At 43.0% G+C, this 22,994-nt stretch overlaps 1 protein-coding gene across 1 annotated transcript in view; it reads right to left on the bottom strand.

The window, feature by feature from the left end:
• The window catches only part of LOC149445407 (uncharacterized), a 127,972-nt gene that overhangs the window by 103,825 nt on the left and 1,153 nt on the right, over positions 1–22,994 (bottom strand). The window lies entirely within an intron of this gene.

Below are 22,994 nucleotides of genomic sequence, written 5' to 3'. Positions count from 1 at the left end.
TTATACCCCATTACGGTCCCTCCCCGCCAATAGTAATCTCACAATTTTGTAGGGATAGCATCTGACTTCCTTATGTACAAAGTCTGTGGCAAGGGGGGTGATGAAATAGTCATCACTTGTCTAACGTGCAGCATAAAAGAGTTCCAAGGTACATAAGGACAGATGAGCGAGGTCTTATAGGGACAGAGGAAAATAGTCATTTTAAGGGGGGACTGTGATGGATTTGGTAAAATGCCTATTTTGTTTCCTATTGAATATATATATATATACGCTATTTCTATAAGTTTTATAAATATTTACTTTTATACTTTAATACATATGTTGTGTGAATATTTTCTGTCTGCTGGGCTTTGTGGTACTTTAAGAAATCTTTGCTTAAGAAATATTTGCTCACAGGAACAGACCCCCTCCCACCGTGTGATTTGGAAGACAAAAGAATGTTTTTCTCTTTTTAAGATAAGACTGAAGAAGATCACACCTACACCATGACGGAGATTGTTTTCGTGTAAAGTGACCAATCAAAGACTAATATAATGCTTATGCTGTTATCACGTGATGTTCGCATCATTTTTCATATATAAGCTCACGGTTTCATTTCAATAAATTAGAGAGAAGTTTTCACAGACCAAACGTGTCAGTGTGAGTTTCTTTATGTGCGCACATTCCAAAAGCTGGCCAGCGTCATAAATTTTGGACAGGAACAGATAAGCACTGGATGATTAAGTCCATGACTAAAACAATGTGACCTCCCAGAATCCTCCTCACCTCTCCGGTCAGGTCTGTGTTTTATTAATAGAGAAAACAGTGATGTCATGTGACCTCCCAGAATCCTCCTCACCTCTCTGGTCAGGTCTGTGTTTTATTAATAGAGATGAGAGTGATGTCATGTGACCTCCCAGAATCCTCCTCACCTCTCCGGTCAGGTCTGTGTTTTATTAATAGAGATGAGAGTGATGTCATGTGACCTCCCAGAATCCTCCTCACCTCTCCGGTCAGGTCTGTGTTTTATTAATAGAGATGAGAGTGATGTCATGTGACCTCCCAGAATCCTCCTCACCTCTCCGGTCAGGTCCGTGTTTTATTAATAGAGATAAGAGTGATGTCATGTGACCTCCCAGAATCCTCCTCACCTCTCCAGTCAGGTCTGTGTTTTATTAATAAAGAGTGATGTCATGTGACCTCCCAGAATCCTCCTCACCTCTCCGGTCAGGTCTGTGTTTTATTAATAGAGATAACAGTGATGTCATGTGACCTCCCAGAATCCTTCTCACCTCTCCGGTCAGGTCTGTGTTTTATTAATAGAGATGAGAGTGATGTCATGTGACCTCCCAGAATCCTCCTCACCTCTCCGGTCAGGTCCGTGTTTTATTAATAGAGATAAGAGTGATGTCATGTGACCTCCCAGAATCCTCCTCACCTCTCCAGTCAGGTCCGTGTTTTATTAATAGAGATGAGAGTGATGTCATGTGACCTCCCAGAATCCTCCTCACCTCTCCGGTCAGGTCTGTGTTTTATTAATAGAGATAAGAGTGATGTCATGTGACCTCCCAGAATCCTCCTCACCTCTCCGGTCAGCAGGTAGATGATCTCCAGGGTGAGGTTTAGTATCTTCTCAGTCATGTGACTCCGGTCCTCCTCCATCCTCATTGGTGCCATCATGTGATCTATACAGGTCTCCTTGTAGACGGATAACTTTGGGAAATGAAAGTAAGAATGATTTGGATGGTATTGGTCACACAATAATAGGATGTGGATGTGAGGGGGGAATAGGAGGGTTGCTGGACATTTAGGAACTACTCCCCCCATGGGAAGATATTTAGTTGGGACTGTTTAATATTTCTTACATTTAGGAAGTCCCGGAACCCTCTTGACCTGCCAGATCAGAAATCCCCTTTTCTCTGTTGGGTTTGTTTGGTCTCTGAACTGGTTTTGATGAGTTTTAGATCTGCAGACAAGGAATGATAAATACGATCCTTCCTATGACTTGTTTGCTCTGAGGCAGTGCTGTGAGGTCAATGTCGGCTCATCATGATGTCCAGGACGGGGAACTTGATGACTTTTCCTGGCTAATCAGGATAATTCTGTCTCTTCCCTCCAATGACAGCCTAGTGTGGGTAGGAGGAGGACAGCAGAGGGAGGAGTTTGGTTACCAAGTATACTGTAATATCCAGGACATTGTACAGAGTGGTGGTGGGTTCCTGGGGCTCTGAATTCCAGCACCGGGCACTGCCAGAGCCTGTGTCATGGGAAGGTATTGGAGTGTCTCCTGAAGATGTTCAGCACTGACCCCTGACTACCTTTTAGTCGATAATGCACCAACAATCCTCCTCTAAGTATAAGTGTCCACCAAGGGGGGAAAGACTGCCCTCCTTCATTCCACTTGGTATCTTGGAATATATTATTTGACCAGTGAGATGGTAAGAAGGTGAAGGTTGTCTTCCTTTCCTGGTAGGAGTTCTGTAAGAAGGTCTGGAAAGTAAGTGCAGGTAAGAGGACAATCAGAGACCAAGAGCCCCCCTCCCTACCTCAGTGTCCCCCTGAGTCTGACAAACTTTTCTTTCCTCAGAGCTCTGCTCCCCGCCAACCCTATCCACCCAGATTCCTTCAGCTACTCTACCCCCTCAAAGCCCTTGAGCTCCACTACCCCTTAGGGGCCCCAAAGTCCCTCATCCTCAGTAACCCCTCAGAGACCCCTCAGCTCCTCTACTTCCCTCAGACCCCTCAGTATTTCCCTCCCTCTGACACCAATGATGGAACATGTTCTTCATGGCCGGCTGGGGAATGTTTTCTTCCTCCTGAGCAGCAATGTAAGGGGCTCTATGCTCCATACTCCTGACCCCGGCACTCCATCATTGTGTTGGCTGCATAGTGTAATGATTGCCCATTGGCTGCCTGTGTAGTGTCATCATTGCCCTTTGTAGGCCATGTATGGTCAGGATGGTCCTTGTCTTGTCTATTTATTGTCAGTGCTGTTTGTTTAGAGGACCATATTACTAGAATTTATCTCCACAATGAGGAGAATGTTCCGGCCCCGGAAGTGGGGGATGTTCTGCCCCTGAAGGGGTTCATCTGGGTTCCCACACTATATATGTGTGTATCATCATCTGCTGGAGATAAAAGACGTCACAGTGACTATGGAGGAAGAGGACGGACGTGACTATGGAGGAAGAGGACGGACGTGACTATGGAGGAAGAGGGCGGACGTGACTATGGAGGAAGAGGGCGGACGTGACTATGGAGGAAGAGGGCGGACGTGACTATGGAGGAAGAGGGCGGACGTGACTATGGAGGAAGAGGGCGGACGTGACTATGGAGGAAGAGGGCGGACGTGACTATGGAGGAAGAGGGCGGACGTGACTATGGAGGAAGAGGGCGGACGTGACTATGGAGGAAGAGGACGGACGTGACTATGGAGGAAGAGGGCGGACGTGACTATGGAGGAAGAGGACGGACGTGACTATGGAGGAAGAGGACGGACGTGACTATGGAGGAAGAGGACGGACGTGACTATGGAGGAAGAGGGCGGACGTGACTATGGAGGAAGAGGGCGGACGTGACTATGGAGGAAGAGGGCGGACGTGACTATGGAGGAAGAGGGCGGACGTGACTATGGAGGAAGAGGGCGGACGTGACTATGGAGGAAGAGGGCGGACGTGACTATGGAGGAAGAGGGCGGACGTGACTATGGAGGAAGAGGGCGGACGTGACTATGGAGGAAGAGGGCGGACGTGACTATGGAGGAAGAGGACGGACGTGACTATGGAGGAAGAGGACGGACGTGACTATGGAGGAAGAGGGCGGACGTGACTATGGAGGAAGAGGGCGGACGTGACTATGGAGGAAGAGGGCGGACGTGACTATGGAGGAAGAGGGCGGACGTGACTATGGAGGAAGAGGGCGGACGTGACTATGGAGGAAGAGGGCGGACGTGACTATGGAGGAAGAGGGCGGACGTGACTATGGAGGAAGAGGGCGGACGTGACTATGGAGGAAGAGGACGGACGTGACTATGGAGGAAGAGCATGGACATGATAGGGGGTTACTGGGTGTAAATAGAACATAACATCTTATTACCTCCTCTGCTGCCACCGTCTCCTCACCACTTCATATGGTATGGAACTTCTTGTCTTTATTCCAGATGACTTCCTGTCTCTGCCTGACATCACTTCCTGTCTGTGCCTGACATCACTTCCTGTCTCTGCCTGACATCACTTCCTGTCTGTGTTCTACAATAACTTCCTTTCTGTATAGAAGTGAGATCACCACCTTGTTGATCTCAGAGGAACTGCAGCCCCGAGAAACATTAAAATATCCATTCCTGTGGTTTCCATGAAAGATGAAAAATAACTAAAAAAAAATGAGAAAAAATAAATCTATCTCTTATGCAACCAACTATTTATTTTCCAATATTTTTATTGAAATGTTTGAAGTTACAGAAAATGTAATAGACAAGTGTCATGTTATAAGGTATGAAATCTCCCCAACAAACAGGCGGATGAATAAACAACAGACATCCCGCAGGGAAGCAGGAAATGTGTGCAATAATGACTGGAGACGTCACATAGAACATTCCCAGCATTAAGTCCACCTTGTACAGGGGAAGCAATAATAGGAGACATATGGATCACACAGAGCATTCATCATACACACCACACATAGTGCACAACACATACAACATGGAACTACACTAGCACCAGAACATGGGAAAATAAAAGAGACAGCAGAAAGGAAGAAAAGAGGGTAACAGTGATGAGAGGAGGAGAGGGGATGAGGAGAGGGGATGAGGAGAGGGGAGGGGAGGGGAGGGGAGGGGAGGGGAGGGGAGGGGAGGGGAGGGGAGGGGAGGGGAGGGGAGGGGAGAGGAGAGGAGAGGAGAGGAGAGGAGAGGAGAGGAGAGGAGAGGAGAGGAGAGGAGAGGAGAGGAGAGGAGAGGAGAGGAGAGGAGAGGAGAGGAGAGGAGAGGAGAGCCAAATCAGGCAGTACTAGGGCATGGAGATGTATGGACTCCACGGATCCCACGTTTTATCACACATGTTGGTATTATGATGTAAAACACAGGTGAGTCTGTCGTTAATCAGGATCCAATCTCATTTGTTGTGAACATATTGAAGCGGAATAATTGATCTCTTCTAATATTCAGCAATAGTGATTCTCGCTGCTAACAGCATAGAAGTAAGACACTTAACCCCTCGCCTACCGGGCAGTTCTATCCCCTTCCTGCCCAGGCCAATTTTCAGCTTTCAGCATTGTCGCACTTTGAATGACAATTGCGCGGTCATGCAACACTGTACCCATATGAAACTTCTACCATTTTTTTCACACAAATAGAGTTTTCTTTTGATGTTATTTACTCACCGCTGGGGGTTTTATTTTTTGAGCTATAAACAAAAAAAGCACACATTTTGAAAAAAAAGGTTTTTTTTTGTTTCTATTATAAAATTTTGCAAACAGTTAATTTTTCTCCTTCACTGATGTGTGCTGATGACACTGCACTGATAGGCAGCACTGATGTGCAGCAGTGATAGGCAGCACTGATGGACAGCACTGATGGGCACTGATGAGGTGGCACAGATAGGCAGAACTTATAGGCGGCACTGATGATGATGCACTGATATGCAACAATGTTGGGCACTGATAGGAAGCACTCATAGGCACTGAGAGGTGACACTGATGGGTGGCACTGACTGATGGCACTGCTGAGCACTGATGGGTGGCACTGCTGGGCATCAATGGTGGGCACTGATGGGCACAGGTGGTTGGCACTTCTGGGCACTTGTGGGCGGAACTGCAGGGCACAGGTGACTGGCACTGCTTGGCACTGATCATCAGTGCCCTGATGATCGGTGCTGATCCCTCCTCTGACAATTGCTGGTTATCAGCAGTACTTTCCTCATGCTGTGACAGTGTGAGGAAAGTGCAGCCAATAACTAACAACTGCATTTCCCGGTGATCTGCTGTGTCATTGGACATGGCTGATCACGTGCTAAAAGGCCGCTGTGATTGGCCTTTTACCACATCATGTGATCAGCTGTGTCCATAGAACACAGCAATCATGGAGATCGCAGAGTGCGTGCTCCGAGGGCGAGTGGGAGGGCATCATATGATGCCCTCCCAGAACCGGCCGACTGAAGTAAAGCCGTCATTCGGCTATCTGCGATCAGCAAGTGGTTAAGGGTCTTTTTTGGTACTGTAAGTTGAAATTTATGGAAGAGGGCCATTTCCGGGACCTTACGAACATTAACCCCCATCACCCTATAGATAAGGTTAAACATGCGGATCCAAAATCTAGTAACTATCAGACATTGCCACCAAACGTGGAACATAGAACCCATCTGGCTGCAACACTGAAAGCACATTGGTGAGGCAGAAGGATGGTCCTCGCCGTCCGAGTTGGGACCCGGTACCATCGCAATAGTTTTATAGTTTGCTTCAATTCAGGTAGTAATGATGGAAACTTTAGATAATTCCAGGGCTATGTCTTGCCAAGCAGATAGATCATAACTAACATTCAGGTCCCGTTCCCATTGATCCATATAGGGGAGTTACAGTTTGGATCAGCAAGAAGGATGTACACCACACAAATACGGCCTCTAGAGAGATTCGTATGCTGACAGGAAAGTTCAAAACTGGTAAGAATGGGCGCTCCATCTAGTAAAACAATTTTCAAGTAGATAAAAGTGGCAATTTGATTATATCTGAAAATTTATGTATAATATCTTCTATCGTTCCACACAAAACGAAGCACCTCTGCCTGTAGGAGCCGCAGCTCGCGTCTCAGAAATGGTACCGGTAAGGTCCAAAAGAAGTATAATATTCGAGTTAAAAAGGTCATTTTAATAGAGCTGATCCTGCCAAACCAAGATATAGAGTAAGCAGCCCAACGATGAAGATCTTCCCAAAGTCATTTGAAAAGAGGGGGATAGTTCGCTTGGTATAATAGGGTCTCAATTGAGGCCGTCAAATTAACCCCCAAATAGGGTAAGGAGTTGCTGAAAGTCATAGAGTTTGAAGCCGTTGCTCCATTGAAGAAGGTAACAAAACATTAAGGGCTATCGTTTTATGAGAATTTAGAGTCAGCCCAGAAAGTTCAGAGAAGTGACTCAAGAGAGACAATAGATTAGGTAAAGTGGCCAGAGGGGATGTAACATACATGAGAACATCATCAGCAAATAAAGTGCATTTATGTTTCTGATGACCACAGGGGACCCTCTGGATTCCGGCATGAGAGCGGATCGTCATAGCTAAGGGTTCTATTGCCAAAGCAAAAAGCAGTGGGGAGAGTGGGCAACCCTGTCTAGTGCCACGTCGAATTTGGAACACAGGGGATCTGTAACTTCTAATGGACACTTGACCTGAGGGGGTGTTATATAATGACTTCAAAAGCACAAGAAACGCAGCACAAAATCCAAAAGCTCGCAAAACAGTAAACAAATATTCTCAAGTTAAGCTATCAAAAGCTTTATGGAGGTCCAAAGAAAGAATCAGCAATTCCCAAGAAAGAGGGGCATCCCAATTAGAGCGAACAGCAGAAATCAAAGCTACGGACCTTCAAATCTGATCTAATGTTTGGCAATCTGACCTGATTGGTCTTTGTGAACATACTGCGCCAAAAAGGAATTAAGATGCAGGGCCAAAAGTGTTGTCAATATTTTCAGGTCGCAATTTATTAGCAAAATAGGCCGATAATTAAGGATATCAGTCGAATCTTTATTAGGTTTAGGAATAACACTAATATATGCTTTATTTTCATCTAAAGGAATCACCCGTCTTCTCTCAAGGAACTGAAGTAAAGAGCCATATGGGGGAGAAGATGGTCAGAGAAGGTTTTACAGTAAACATTTGGTAAACCGTCGGGACCCGGGGACTTATGTGATGTTAGCATTTTAATAACTTTACCAAGTTCCTCACTAGTTATAGGTTGTTCCATAAGTTCCCTGTGGGTGTCGGCAAGGGAAGGGAGCTGCAAGGGTCCTAAAAAATCTTGAAGCACGGAAGGCTCAACAGGCTGGGGTGGACTATATAAGGTAGAATAAAACTTATTACATTCTTGAAGGTTCTTCTGAGGATCCTGTGAGATGTGACCTCCAGGAAGCCTAAGCTTAGGAAGCGCCGAGTAAGTATGTTTAGGGGAAAGTTTAGAAACCAATTTGTCTCGCCATGTGAAGAAGTTATGATTCCTCCATCATAGCTGGTTTTCCGGTTTTGTGGTGAGACAAAGATTAAGCTCCAAACGAGCCTGTTGTACCTTAAGTAACAAGTCCGGGGTTGGAGAAATTTTTTGTTGGGCCGGTAATGCCTCGTATTCCTTAGTTTTGGCAGAGATCAACTCTTCACAAGATCGCTTGTTGGATAAAAAAAACCTATGATAGAAGCTTTATGAGCTGCCCAATTAATAGCCGGGGTCGTGTCTTCCGCTGTACTAATGGTAAAGTAAGAGTTCAAATGCTCCACCACTTCAAGGCGAGCTGACTCATTGCTAAGAAGGGACTCATTCAATCGCCAGTGCAACTTGACTAGATTGGCAGTTAAATTGGAGGTTGTTAGCATCATCGGGTCATGATCTGACCAGGGTGTCAATACAATTTTAGCCGAACACAACTTAGGCAGCAACTCCATAGGGAGAAAGATGTGGTGTATACGTGAATACCGGTTGTGAGCTCTAGAGAAATGAGAGTAGTCTCTAGAAGTAGGATTGGCCTCTCTCCATGCATCCACCAGATTATAGCGATATAAAAGTTGAGCAAATTTGCGACTTTGTTTCGGGGGATGCAAGTTTGGTCGCATGCGATTTATCAAGCATTTGATCTAAAGCCAAATTCAAATCCCCTGTTAAAATGACATCGCCTTCCAGTTCTGGAGCTAAAGATTGAAACAGGGATCGAAAAAAGGCTAATTGATTCATATTAGGGGTGTAGTAAATCAGGAAAGTCACTAAGTTTCCCCCCAAGTGCCTTTAACCAATAGATATCGCCCTTCCTTGTCTCGTATCACTTTAGATTCAGTAAAGGATAACCGCTGGGCCAAACAGAGCGCTACCCCTCATTCTTTCTCAGATGCATTAGCAAAAAAGCACGCAGGGAAATCTCTATGAATATAACGTGGTGTGAAAGAGGAGACAAAATGGGTTTCCTGCAGAGCATCTATATCAGCTCCCAGGGACTTATAACGAGAAAAAAACTTGAGACGCTTAGAGGGGAATCCCGAACCTGCACATTATGGGAGAGTAAGGGAACAACAACACTATTAGGTCTTAAGGTGGACATAGAAAAATGCAAGACAGCGATGGGGAGACCCACACATCCTCCCATAGGGGAGATCAAGAATCCATAACCAAATAAAATTCCCGAGATGACCCTAAAAAAAAACAATAAAAAAATAAGGAAGAAATAGGGGAGAGACAAAAGACACCCAGAAAATGGCTATCGTCAGTTCAAGTGGTAAAACAACAATATGCAGCATAAAACAGTAAAACACCAAATAACCCAGACACAAGGTCAAGGAATGGAAGAGTCTCCACCAAAGCATAGCAGTGGGGAGAGTCTTCCAATTAGGAAGAGCACATAGGATATACGAAATGCAGACGTTTTATCCATCAGGACATAATGTAGAATTTGCCTAAATAGTTTTATCAATAATTATTAATGTGGGTTTTATCTGTTTTTATCGGCCATATAATAATTATTTTAATAATTTTATTTTTCCTTTTTATTAATATGATTAGTGTTAAGTATGATTTATAATGAATTTTTACTTGGGTGATGTTATTCTTTTTGACCACAAAATGGGGCTGTAAAAAAATCACAGGATTTTTTAAAACTTTTTTCTGATCTTTTTAAAGTTTTTATTTTAATAATATTGTTGTATAATAAATGTAGGTCGGATTATTGGTGTATCATGATAAAAGGTTTTGTTCCATGTGAAACGTGACATCCAGCGATGTTGCAGGCTCTACAGAAGGGAGCAGGAACAGTAGTCATGGTTACCTAGATGGTTTCCCTGACGAAGCCACGTGGTTGGTGGCGTAACACGTGGGGGCAGAGCCTAGTGACATCATTGCGGGAGTTTTGAAATGCAAATCGCTATGTTACTGCTTCTATCATGTGAGAAGAATTCCATTTTACACTGTTATGGAAGGTGGTGCCTGTCATCTGCTGACATCTAGAGCACCGGAATTACCAGGCTTGGTTGACCTGTATTCATTCATAGGTCCATGGTAGGAGGAGAGCGGCCACCATACATTTTTTAGGTGGAGGAACATTGAGTTAAGGTGGAGCACCGTGTTTATCAAATAGACTTTATTTATTCTGAGCACATTGTAGTGATTCTTCACCATTCAAGCACCTTATTAGATTTTCACCATTCCAGCACTTTATATGTATATTTATATTTCATATTTTGATTGAACTATCACATTTGAATCTGTTTATGGACTATTGTATCTATATGAGTTAGCACAACACTATTTATGTATGTTTTATGTCCCTCAAGAGTGCAGTCAGCCACTCCTTAGATCCACCCACTGCCTCCAAGGCCCTCTTCCTAAAGCCTTAGAGCAGGGGGAAATTCCAGAGGGGCTGGCTTGCAGAGTCTCTCAGCCCTGACCACATTTTGACCCCTCTGGCTATCACACCTGAGCTGCTAAGCAGCTTCTGACCAACCATTAGGGTGTAGATCCCCCTGGCTGAACTAGGAGGATGCTACAATGTATAATCTTCTACCTCAAAAGTCCAATTTTACTAGACATACAAAAAGTATATGTGAGCTAGAAGGAATCACTCTCCTGTGGGAACACTTCAAACATTAGAGCTCCCCCTAGCTGCAGCCTGGTAATGACATTACTAGGAGGTCTGTTCATTTATCTGCTCCATACTTCCCGTCTTTATATAATTTAACATAACATAATATAATATAATAGAATATATTATATCTCCTGACATTTAGGGGTCTATTCATAAAAAACATTTGTCTAGCAGAGCGCTCAGTGACAAAGCATGTACATTCCTTCTGTGTGAATGGGAAACCATTTAAAATAAACTTTGACTTAAAATGGAAAATGTTGCCTTTTGTTAGAATTTCTATGAGGAAGATCATATTTTCATCATTTTCCCGGGTTGAACCATGGGAGTTAATATACCAAATAATAGACAAGGGTCATTTTCAGGTCTCAAGTCCCGCAAGGGACACACTTCTCCCCAACTGAAGTATTTAGTTCTGTGTATAGAGAAGGAATGGAAGCCGGGACCCCTCAGTTCAGGAACAAGGGGGGGGGGGTGATTACAAACACCAAATAATCCTGGGGTGGTCCCCACATCCTCCAGTCTAGCTGAGATGTCATTGTTCTGCCAACGAGAAGGATGAACAAGATGAAGAGATGCGCTATATGGAAGTATTCTCTACGTTTCTGCAGACACAGCGGCCATTATTCCAAGCTGAGGGATTCTGGGAGAGCTTGGGAATAAACGTCACAATGGAAGAGTTTCTGTACTCCAATGTAATGAAGACAAGAGAAGTCCCACATCATGGATTATACACTGTGTCACGGATAAAATTCACGCCCACCGTGACTAGCTAACCAAGGCGTGGTCCACCCGTGACTTGGGGTAAAGAGGGAATGAGGGGGACTTTGAGCATATAAGACTGGTCAGGATACCCTTTCACAGCCCGCACTACCTCTGGCCACCACTAGAGGGAGACTCCACTCCAATCCAGCTGGCTGACCACACACAGGCAGATATGAATCCTATATACAATCTGGTGCACACTAAGGATTGAGGAGCAGTCTAGAAATTGGCACAACCTTCTAGGATTCCTCCAGCTATCCTACGAGCTAGAACCCCAGTGTTAATCACTCTTCAACTGTCCACAGACCCCCACACCAGACACACAACACACGGTAGCTTGCCACCACCCAACAGTTTGTCCACAGACTGGTCTACTGGGCCACCACACACACACAGATCTCTGTCTGGCAGATCTATGTTACAATCTGTAGGCAATCTGCCAACACACAGTACAATTGCATACAGATTGGCAATGAACTTAGACCGAGCACATAGACTCTACAATACAACAATCTCTCCGGAGATATGAGCCCGAGCTTAGTACACAGAAGTCACTTATTCATTTTATGATTTAATATCCCAAAAGTGGGCAATGTATTAAATATGTACAAAGAAAAAAAAGTTGCAGAAAATACAAAAAGACACACAATTGGCTATTCACAATAAAATAAAAGGGAATAAAAACAGAAATAAAACTTTTACCAAGATTTATCCTGTGACTGGAGCAAGTCAGAGAAAGTCCGTGATTCGCCAGTCACATGGAACCGGCTCCGTACAAATCACCCCGTCCATATCTCAGGGTCCTCAATTTATTGAAATATGGATGTGGGCTGCACATTAGCCCTTGGTCAATCAACCCTGGGGGGTGTTTCTGTAGCAGCCCATAGGATGTTCTGGGTTCTGAAGTGCCCAGATCTGAATGGGCCAGGAATGGTTTGGATCACTTGGTCAGGGATAGAATTTCAGACATCAGTGTGTTAGTCCAAACACAACAGTACCAATCGCTTTTCAGCTGTTGCAATCAGGCACCATATAACCATTTCTTGTGTTTCTCTGGGATTCCACAGGGGCTACAAATACAGTTTTACATGCAGATGTAGCCTACAGTGTGTCCAATCAGAAGGAAGTAGTTTCATCTCTCTGCAACAAATATTTTAGCTTTTATGAGAGATGAAATACATTCCTTTGATTTCTGGATTTAAATCAAAGTTGACAGACACTTCGGAGCCTTCTCACGGTCTCCTGCTGACTCTTGTAGCCGAAATGACTAGGATTCTTCTTCTAGGTTCAAGAAGGTGGCAAACTCTGGCTACATAGGTGACAACATTGTATTGGCATCCAGGTGACACCTCTAGCCTAGAAGCTGCTCTGTCCTTTCAGATGCTATGTCCTTTCATGTCTGTCACATGTGCTCAGAGGGAACCTGCCCTCATCTGTGAAAAGCACAGGGCACCAGAGTTGGACCTGCCAATTCTGGTGTTCAATGGCAAATGCCAATCCAGCTCTATGGTGCCAGGTAGTGAGCACAGGGCCCACTAGAGGATGTCGGGCCCTCAGGCCACCCTCATGAAGTTCCTCCTTGCACAAAGGAGCAGATACAGTTCTGCTGGTGGGTTAAGGAACTTCTACGACCCTTTCCAACTCTCCTAGAGTAACTGCCTGTCTCCTGGAATCACCTCCATGCTCTTGCCTCCTGGAATCTCCTCCATGCTCTTGAGACTGTGCTGGGAGACACAGCAAACCTTCTGGCAATGGCAAGTATTGATGTGCCATCCTGGAGGAGCTGGACTACCTGTGCAACCTCTGTAGGGTCCAGGTATGACCTCATGCTACCAGTAGTGACACTGACCCTAGCCAAAAGAAAAACTAGTGAAGAACAGTCAGAAAAGATGAGTAGGGAAAAAAATGTCAGTGGCCTCCACCTGTAAATTCCTGTTTTGAGGGTTGTCTAACTGTTGCCCATCTAGTGCACCTGTTGTTAATTTCATTAACACCAAAGCAGCTGAAACTGATTAACAGCCCCCTCTGCGACTTCACTGACCAGATCAATATCTCAGGATTCTCATTGACGTGATGCTAGACTCTGATTAATAAGTCTTTCTTTCATTTTTTGAGCCGCGTATTATGAATGCTAACTCTACAAAGCTGCAGATCTGTGAGAGTTCTTTTCTGGATTCTTCTGTTTATAGATTACTGAGACCTTTACAGTAAGATGTGCATTTCCTCATGTAATGTTCTATTTGTGTGTTTTGTTTTTTCTGTTGGTTGGACTGGATGGATTGGTGTCTTTTTTCCATCCAGATGAACTCTGTAACTATGTAACAAGGTGACTCCAGTAACACTGCTGAGACTCATTTCGTTTTGGTGAAAAGGTACAAAAAGGAACCTCCCTGTTTCCATATATTTCAGATTATACAAAAAGACATGATGGGGATAAAATACCAGATTGTCTCATAAGAATGTAGGATGTATATTATGGTATGTTTGCTGATTTGTAATCCCATGATATATATTTGGTGTGTTGGAGTTTATCGGTATTGTCAGGAATATTGTATGCATGCTACCAAAGCCGTAATCAATCAGTAGATCAGAATACAAATTATTCTTTTATTATCTCTCCTCTGTGTGTACAACTATTATTCTAATCGCTTTATGTAATCCAACCTCCTGATAGTTACAATTCTCCATTTAATCACTGTTACACCAAAACGTAATGATTGTAAATGAGGAATAATATCTACTCTCCAAGGCATTCTATAGATTTCACAAGGGACAACTTGTTATAGTGAAATATTCATTTTTCCCGATCACAGATTAGTTACTTCCATCCCCAAATAAACTCAGACCAGACAATTCTTATCCAAGGATGACACCCAGTGGCCATGGGAGGTAATGCTTGAGTAAACGTGGGTTAGAGAATCAGATTTCCCAATCACAGAGAAGGTTCCACCTTCTGGGCCAGGTTTATTCAGATTTTGAGAGTGTATTAGTCATAACTACATAAAACCGGCAGGAACACTCACAGAGGAAGGACCATCTACACAGCCATCTGGAAGGTAGACATCATCTCAGACTCAGATCATCTAAAGACACTCATCAACTGAAGAAGAAACACCATTTTGTGGAAGCTCAACCCCAACCATTAATCAGCAGCCATCTTTGAGTCTGATCATCAGTTCTGTAAAAGATGACCTGATACTTGGAAGGTAATTACATATTTTCTGTTGATTTTGCTTGCTTAGACTAGTAAGTCCTTTGCCACATTCCTTTGTAACCTAATAACTCTCCTCATGATAACATCACTTCAAGTTAAGTCATTTATAAAAATGTTCCTGTTCTTAGGCCATACTGGTGGACAATTCTGCATAGTTTATTCCTTCTGCAGGAGACAGATTATTGTCTGTTTTTATTGGTTATGATGTTTACAGGGAGACTGATTATTGAATTTAATTCACTCTATTTTAGAGCTTTTACAGAAACATCTTAGTGTCAGTGTAAATCACAATCTGACTATTATTTATGGTGTTTGTAAGTGACTTATGTAAATAAATATTGATTTTCATACTCTGCAGTCTATACCTACACAGATCTTTGAGTTCTTAAAGAATTTTTCAGAATAATTAAGTCAGTTAAATTATTTTTATAAATAATTTTTTTGTATTGGAGATACTGTGATTTGATTGATTTGGCTGACTAAATCAATTGTTCGGGTGTTTCCTGACAATTTGGACACTAGATGGTGCTAATTGCTAGGATACTAGCGTCATCTAAAGGCCAATTGAGGTATTTTTGGTTTAAAATCAATGGATAGTTTAATTCTGTGGTTTTATGTAATTTATGTCTTCAATGTCTACTGTACTGAAACCACCCCTGACACAGTAAACTAAGGGGTCTATGCAAAAAATATGTCGGGGAGTGTGACAAGCATGTGTCCAGCCTTGACAAATTCTGGCCATATTTTAATAAACTCAGCTATTTCCTATAATCGTCAGCTCCCTCTAGGGGCCATAATGATGTATTACTTCCAAAATACCTCAGTCAGGAAAAACAGTTCAATACCGCATTATGGCCACTAGATGGAGCCAATGATCATAGGAAATCACTGTATGAAAAGACCAACATGTGGTGGGGGGTGGAGCCCGATCATGGCGGCAATGGAGAGTGTAGAGTGAACACTCTCCGTTAACCTCCCTCGACTATCTCCTCCTCAAGTGTCCCTGTTTGTGGACTGGCTGCCCCGGAGATATGTGGACCCACCTGCCTGGTTGAGGAAGCTTTTTGGAGACTGTGGGGAGCCGAGCCTGGACTGTGACAGTAAGCGTCCGCTTCCCCGGGGATCATCTCGCGGTAGTGGCGAGAGAAGGAGAGCGGTTGCCGGGAGACAGCAGTCACGTGTGCTGCCGCGGAGGATCACTGGGAGACAGAGTTGCCGGCCGGCTGGCGTTTCGGGAAGCCGAAGGCCGGAACAAAGCCGGCTGTCGATCGGAAGGCCCCGCGGTGGTCTGGGTAAGTGCATCCCTAGCACCCCATATCAGTTTCCCTTGGACTCAGTGAATCCCCAGGCTTCCCATAGAGGCTTTGGAAAAGGCTCCTGCTCCCCTGGGGTTATTGGCGGTGACGGAGCGACGAGGAGTGCGGCTGTCAGGAGACGGCTAGGACGGTGCAGCCACACGAGAGAGACGCCGTTCACCTGGCTTATACCCTGGGAGACAGACACATTAAGAGTGGAGAAGCCCAGTTAGCCCAGTGAGGAGAGAAACCCGTGATCGGGTACCCCGAGGGTGGAACACAGATATACTGCCTCAGTACTGCCACTGTTTCCGTGAGATTATATATATCATCGAACTATAATATTATACTCCTTACCTCCCTCCTCCATACCTCCATATTACCTCATATAATTATTCCACCCTGTTAACAAATTATACTATCTTTATGCAACTATAGATACATCTCTAGCCTTTATTTCCACATCATTGGGAAATCGCATATTGTTCCTAGAAGAAGAAGTTAACATCACAAAGAGTAACCCCCAGGAGAAGATCGCCACAGAAGAGACTCGCACCCTGAAGTACATTACAACTTGGAGGGTGAGTGATAACAGTAGTTCCACTGCAGAGTGTTAGTTTTTTTTTTTTTTTTTTTTGTTTTTTTTTTTTTTTCCTCTCTCCCTTGCTCTGCATCTGCTGTTTAAGGAATTTGGACTTTGAATTCGGAGAGTTCTAGGGTGGGTTCAAAGATCCGACAGATTATAAGGAAAGGAGGAGGGATAAAACTTCAAAATAATTATGAAAGGTAAAAACACCAAAGGGGTTGGGTCTAGGAACCCCCAATCTGGCACGATTAAAAAATTTACGACACAGGGAAATCTCACGCCAGATAGATCCCAGGGAATCAGTGAAAAGAGTGAACTGGAAATAAGCCTGGATAACAGCCCGAGACTTTCCCTGGGTCCGGTGTATAACAGCCAACAATCAATGGAAGGCATTGAGACGAGAGAACTTGAAAGGGATCTTCAAATACCAAATAAAAAGGAAATGGCGGAGATGTTTAAAGGTCTGGAAATATCAATAAAGCAGGAGATGGGTATAATTCGGGAAGATCTGGAGCAATTGTTAACTAGGGTGGAGGAAACGGAGGAGAAAGTTCAAAAGCATGCCCAAATTATCCCAAACTTGAAAAAAGGGATAATAGATAATAGAAAGGACCTAAAAAGACTGCTTTATATGATGGAACAACAAGAAAACAGAGCAAGGATGAACAATCTAAGAGTGAGAGGAGTCCCAGAGCTGTCCATGGGGGAAGATTTAAAAGAGTTAATTGGCAAAATTTTGACCTTCATAATGGATAATCAGGACATGGCGATATGTAAATTGGATGAAGTATATAGGATAGGAAGGTTTCAACGAGAAAAAGGAGTAGAGAAACCAAGAGACATAATTGTTAAATTTCATAGTCACGGTGATAAAGAAGAGATATGGAAAAAGGTGAAAGGAAGAACAAGTATTGTATATGAAGGGAAAAACATCCAAATTTTTGCGGACTTAACAGCAGAGACTTTGCGGAAAAAGAGATTATTGAAACCCCTATTGGAAGTATTGAAAAAGCATAATGTGAACTATAGATGGGGTCGTACAGCGGGTTTAATTGGATGGAGGGAAGGAATTACAGCGGTCCTGAGGTTCCCAGAAGATGTGGGGGATTTCTGTGATAAATTTGACATACAGAAACTAGAGATCCCGGGTTGGGAAGGGGAGGAGGGAGAGGTATATAATCTGGAGGAAGAAAATTGGCAGCCGGTTAGAAAAAGAAATAGAGAAGCAATGGATAAAGGGACACGGGGGAGGAGGGGGGGGGGGGTGCGGTCATGGGAGGAGTTGAACCCCTGAGGTAGGGATCTAAGGTGGATAAAGATCCATAGGCAGAGGAGGCCTGGAGGAGGGGGGGGAGGGGGGGTGGGATGTGGGGGGGAGGAGGGCGGGGGAGATGGGGAGTGGGGGAAGAGGGATGGGTAATACTCTGCATAGGAGGGGTAAGGGTAAGAGAACGGGTAGAGGAAAGAGAGAGAAAAGAAAGAGGAGGCCAACATGGAAGAAGTTCAGTTTGTAACCCTTAATGTAAAGGGACTAAGCTGCCCCGGAAAGAGATTTAGATTATTGAAGGAGTTGCAACTCAGTGGTTTTTTTGCAGGAGACACATTTGGATTTGGAATCTAAGATTGGGCTGCGCTCAAGATATTTTCCGACATGGTATTATGCGGACTCACCAATTAGAAGAGCAAAAGGGGTAGCTATAGGGTTTGCAAAAAATATTAGGTTTGATGTGGAGAAGAGAAGAACAGACCCAGAGGGTAGGTTTTTGTTCCTAAGGGGTAAGTTGCAGGATATTGATTGTACAGTGGCTAGTATATATTGCCCAAATAAGAAACCAGAGATATTCCTAAGGGAAGTATTGCAGAGGCTGATGGATTTTAAAAGAGGTCGATTGATAGTAGCGGGGGATTTTAACCTTTGTATGGATCCACGGCTGGATTCTACCTCCCAAGTGAGGAAAGAGGAATATAGGTCCCTGAGATTATTAAAGAAATCATTAAATGAGTGTCAGCTGGTGGATATATGGAGAATTAGGCATATGAAGGATAGAGATTACACATTTTACTCACATGTTCACGAGACTTACTCCAGATTGGATTATGTATTGGTAGAACATCAATTTATAGACTCTGTGGCAGAGGTTATGATTGGAGGGAGTTCTATTTCAGACCACTCTCCGGTTGCAATGAAGTTAAGATGGGGTAGTGAAGACAAAGGTGGTTTTATGTGGCGGATGAATGAAGCACTTTTATTGGACGAGGAGGTCAACCAAAAGATTAAAACAGAAATTGAAAGATATTTTGAAGAGAATGACACTGAGGAAGTTTCGGTTGCAACATTGTGGGAAGCTCATAAAGCCTATATCAGAGGACTACTTATCGCAATAGGGGCAAAAAAGAAAAGAGAAAGGAGAGAAAAGATCAATAGACTTTTAAATGAAATAGCTGATCTGGAACAGGCCCACAAAAGGAACATCTTGAAAGAAATAAGGCAGAAGATAACAAAAAAGAAAGATGAATTAGAGAGGATAATGGAGGAAGAAAAAAGAAGAGTCTTTAATAAATTAACAAGCGAAAGGTATAGATGGGGAGATAGACCGGGAAAACACCTAATGAGGGCATTGAGAGAAAAGAAAAATAGGAATTATATAGAAAAAATAAGAAACTCCAAGGGCGAAATGGTCCACTCAACTAAAAGAATCGCTAGAGTATTTAAAGATTATTATAGTGAATTATACAACATAATACCCCAGGACACCCCCAATAACATTGATACAGTAAATAAAGAAAAAAGAAGTATATTTCTAAAAAATGCAGGTCTACCAAAATTAAGCAAAATTCAACTGAATTCTTTGGATTCAGAAATCACGTCAGAAGAAATAGAAATAGCATTGAAGGATACAGTGGTGGGGAAAAGTCCGGGCCCAGATGGGTTTACTGTAAAATATTATAAAAAATATAAAGAGTTATTAATACCTAGATTGAAGACCTATATGAACGCCCTTGGAGATAAGTTGGAAATTAGGGGAGAGTCCTTACAGGCCAACATAGTCTTAATCCACAAGGAAGTTAAAGACCCTTCTCAGTGTGCAAGCTATAGACCCATTGCGCTGCTGAATGTAGACACAAAACTGTTTGCGAAAGTTCTGGCAAACAGGCTTAAGGTCTTGTTGCCAGAATGGATACACGGGGATCAGGTGGGATTTGTCCCGGGAAGGGAGGGTAGAGACAACGGATTAAGATCATTATTGCTTATACAAGAGGGGAAAAAAGAGAAGACCCCAGTAATATTATTGTCAATTGATGCAGAAAAAGCATTTGATAGAGTGAATTGGAGCTTTATGATGGACACCTTGGTGGAGTTGGGGCTGGGGGACAGAATTAGGAAGTGGATTGGTAATCTATATAAAAGCCCCACAGCCACTGTCTTGGTAAATGGAGGAAGATCGGAGCTCTTTAGGATGTCAAATGGAACTAGACAGGGATGCCCCCTATCTCCACTATTGTTCGTTTTGTCCCTGGAGCCATTGTTGTCAATGATAAGAAAGAACATCAATATAAAAGGAATAAAGATAGGTGATAGAGAACATAAGGTAGCGGCCTATGCGGACGACTTATTGTTTTTCATTGGAAACCCTCGTATTTCTCTACCAAACTTAATGAAAACACTGAAAGAGTATGGGGAAATATCAAACTTAAAAATTAATCCAACAAAATCAGAAATTTTAAATATAAATCTTAAAAATAGTGAAAAAGAAAAAATACAAGAAGAATTCCCCTTTGTGTGGAGAGAGAAAGAACTAAAGTACCTAGGGGTAAAATTGTCTGCCTCAACTAATAATATGTATAAGATTAATTACATCTCACTTTTAAATGAGTTAAAAGAGGAATTGAAGAGGTTGGGAACTGGAAATCCATCTTGGATGGGCCGTATAAACCTGATAAAAATGATAATTTTGCCCAAAGTCCTATACAAGTTTCAAATGATCCCAATTAAACTTCCAGAGGTCTTTTTTAGGACACTAAGGAAAATGCTCTTGGGATATATATGGAGGAAAAAAAAACCGAGGATATGTTATGAAACGCTGACTAGAATTAAAGAGAGAGGAGGTTTGGGGCTCCCAGATTTTAAGAGATATTATAAAGCGACCTTGATCGCGAGAATCTTTGACTGGACTCATAACCCGGGGAAAAGTTGGGTCAAAATTGAAAATATACTGAGCGGGTCCAATCTGAACAGAATTATATGGTTACCTACACCTCACCGTGGACTAGATGTTAACACAAGTACATACACTTCTATTGTTTTAAAAGTTTGGCAGATGTTACACAGACAAAGGGGTTGGGTTTTTAACTCACAGTTAATGCCACTTAAAAATACAGATTACTTTGCACCGGGGAAGGAAGATATCACGGGGAATTGGATTATTAAACAGGATGCGCAATTGAGAGATATAATGGTGGGGGAGGAATTAAGATCTTATAGAGAGATGGTGAAATTAAAGGGAGAGGTTTTTAGTAGAATGGACGAGGTTCGATACCACCAATTAAGACATTTTTTTGAGAGCCTCCCAAAACCGGTGAGAACAAAAAAGGATTGGAATCTATTTGAAAGTCTGTTAGACACACGGGGAGATGGGAGACATGGGGTTGCTAAAATATATAGAATCTTAACGGCACTAGACACTGACACAAAATTAATTTATATAGAGAAATGGGGAAAAGATATGGGGAGGGAGATCAGTGAGGAGCAACAGAGGAATATGCTTAGATTAATCCACGAAAATATTAGTATGAGAGAAGTGGAACTAAATTATAAGTGTTTAGTTAGATGGCACATTGCACCGAGTGTGGAGCACAAGATGAGTAGGGAGAACTCCCCATTATGTTGGAGAGGCTGTGGTGAAGTAGGTACACTATATCACATATGGTGGGAATGTTCAAAGATACAGGTGTTTTGGGGGAAAATCGTCCATTTAATGAGAAAAATTACTAAGATCGATGTTGGATTGGACCCAGAGTTATGCCTCCTTCATATATCTGAGCTCACAGTAAGATCATATAAGGACTCAGGGATTTGGCACTTTCTGAATGCAGCTAAAAGCTTGATTCCTAAGTTCTGGAAAAAAAGGGAGGTCCCGACGGAAGAAGATTGGTTGATCAGAATGAATCAGTTATGTGAGATGGAAAGACTTTATTATACACACATAGATGGGATGGAGATATATCATAAAAAGTGGGGAAAATGGGAAGTATTTAGACAAGAACTCTTGATGAATAATGATTTTTAGAAATGAGACTTAGAAAAAAAAAAAAAGAAAAAAAAAAAAAAAGGGATTGCGCTATATGTATATCTATTTTTTTTTTTTTTCTCTCTCTTTTGGATTTGAAAAGAAACGGCAGAGTGGGATGGAGGGGGGAGGGGGGACACTGGGATAGGTGTGGGCGGGGAGGGGCCTTGGGAGGGATTTGGGTTGTGGGAATTAAATAAATTAAGAGGAATATAATGATTATTTTATGAAGAAATGCTTGTTAATTATATCTGATTGAAACCTAATAAATATTTATAAATATAAAAAAAAAAGACCAACATGTGACATGGCTGAATGAATGCTGGTCATATTACTTCATCTATTCTCTAAGTGGGGTGGTATCTATTGGGCCAATCCCTTTTACAAACCACACATAATATCCCCCTTCAAAGTGAAAACAGAAACGATTTGCACAAAATCAAAGAGTAGAAATATTTTCCGGTGGATCCCCTCTACCCAGACCCCATATGTAGACATAGAACAACAAGCTGTGTTCCCTCTCGTGCCGCACTCCTCCAACCACCCAAACCCACACAGAAGCCAAGGGAAATAATGAGAGGAAAGTTCCCCCCTAGTTTGGGGCGGAGTTCTCCTTCCCTCCTGTTGGGGGATGGGAGAAGGATGGACTGAAGACAGAGAGACACTTCAGGGTCAACACTGTTCTGTAGAGCCTTGAAATGAAGGACATCAACTTCAGAAGTTCTTGTTGTCTGTGTAAAGTTCCCCGATAACCAGATCTGGGCTCTCCCGGCTTCTAGCTCTGTAACCCGCTATATCATTATCAGGAAACGCAACTCCGACACCCAAGAAGGGCTGAAGTTGTGTCCTTCATTTCCAGGATCTACTGACCACTCTGCACCCCGACATTTACTGCACTTCATCCATGTCTTTGGGGGCCTCTCATCTCCTTATCAACTGTTTCTTCCATGATGAAGATCAGCCATGGAGTATATCTGAGGTGTATATCAGGGGGTGCTTCTTCCCCACATGAGACCTGGGATGTCCAGCAACATTCATCTAGAAGACATT

Source organism: Staurois parvus, unplaced genomic scaffold, assembly GCF_062004578.1.
Source record: "Staurois parvus isolate SC_StPar_1 unplaced genomic scaffold, SC_StPar_1.0 ptg000721l, whole genome shotgun sequence".
In the NCBI taxonomy this organism is placed as follows: domain Eukaryota; kingdom Metazoa; phylum Chordata; class Amphibia; order Anura; family Ranidae; genus Staurois; species Staurois parvus.
This window is presented reverse-complemented; position numbering and strand designations above follow the sequence as displayed.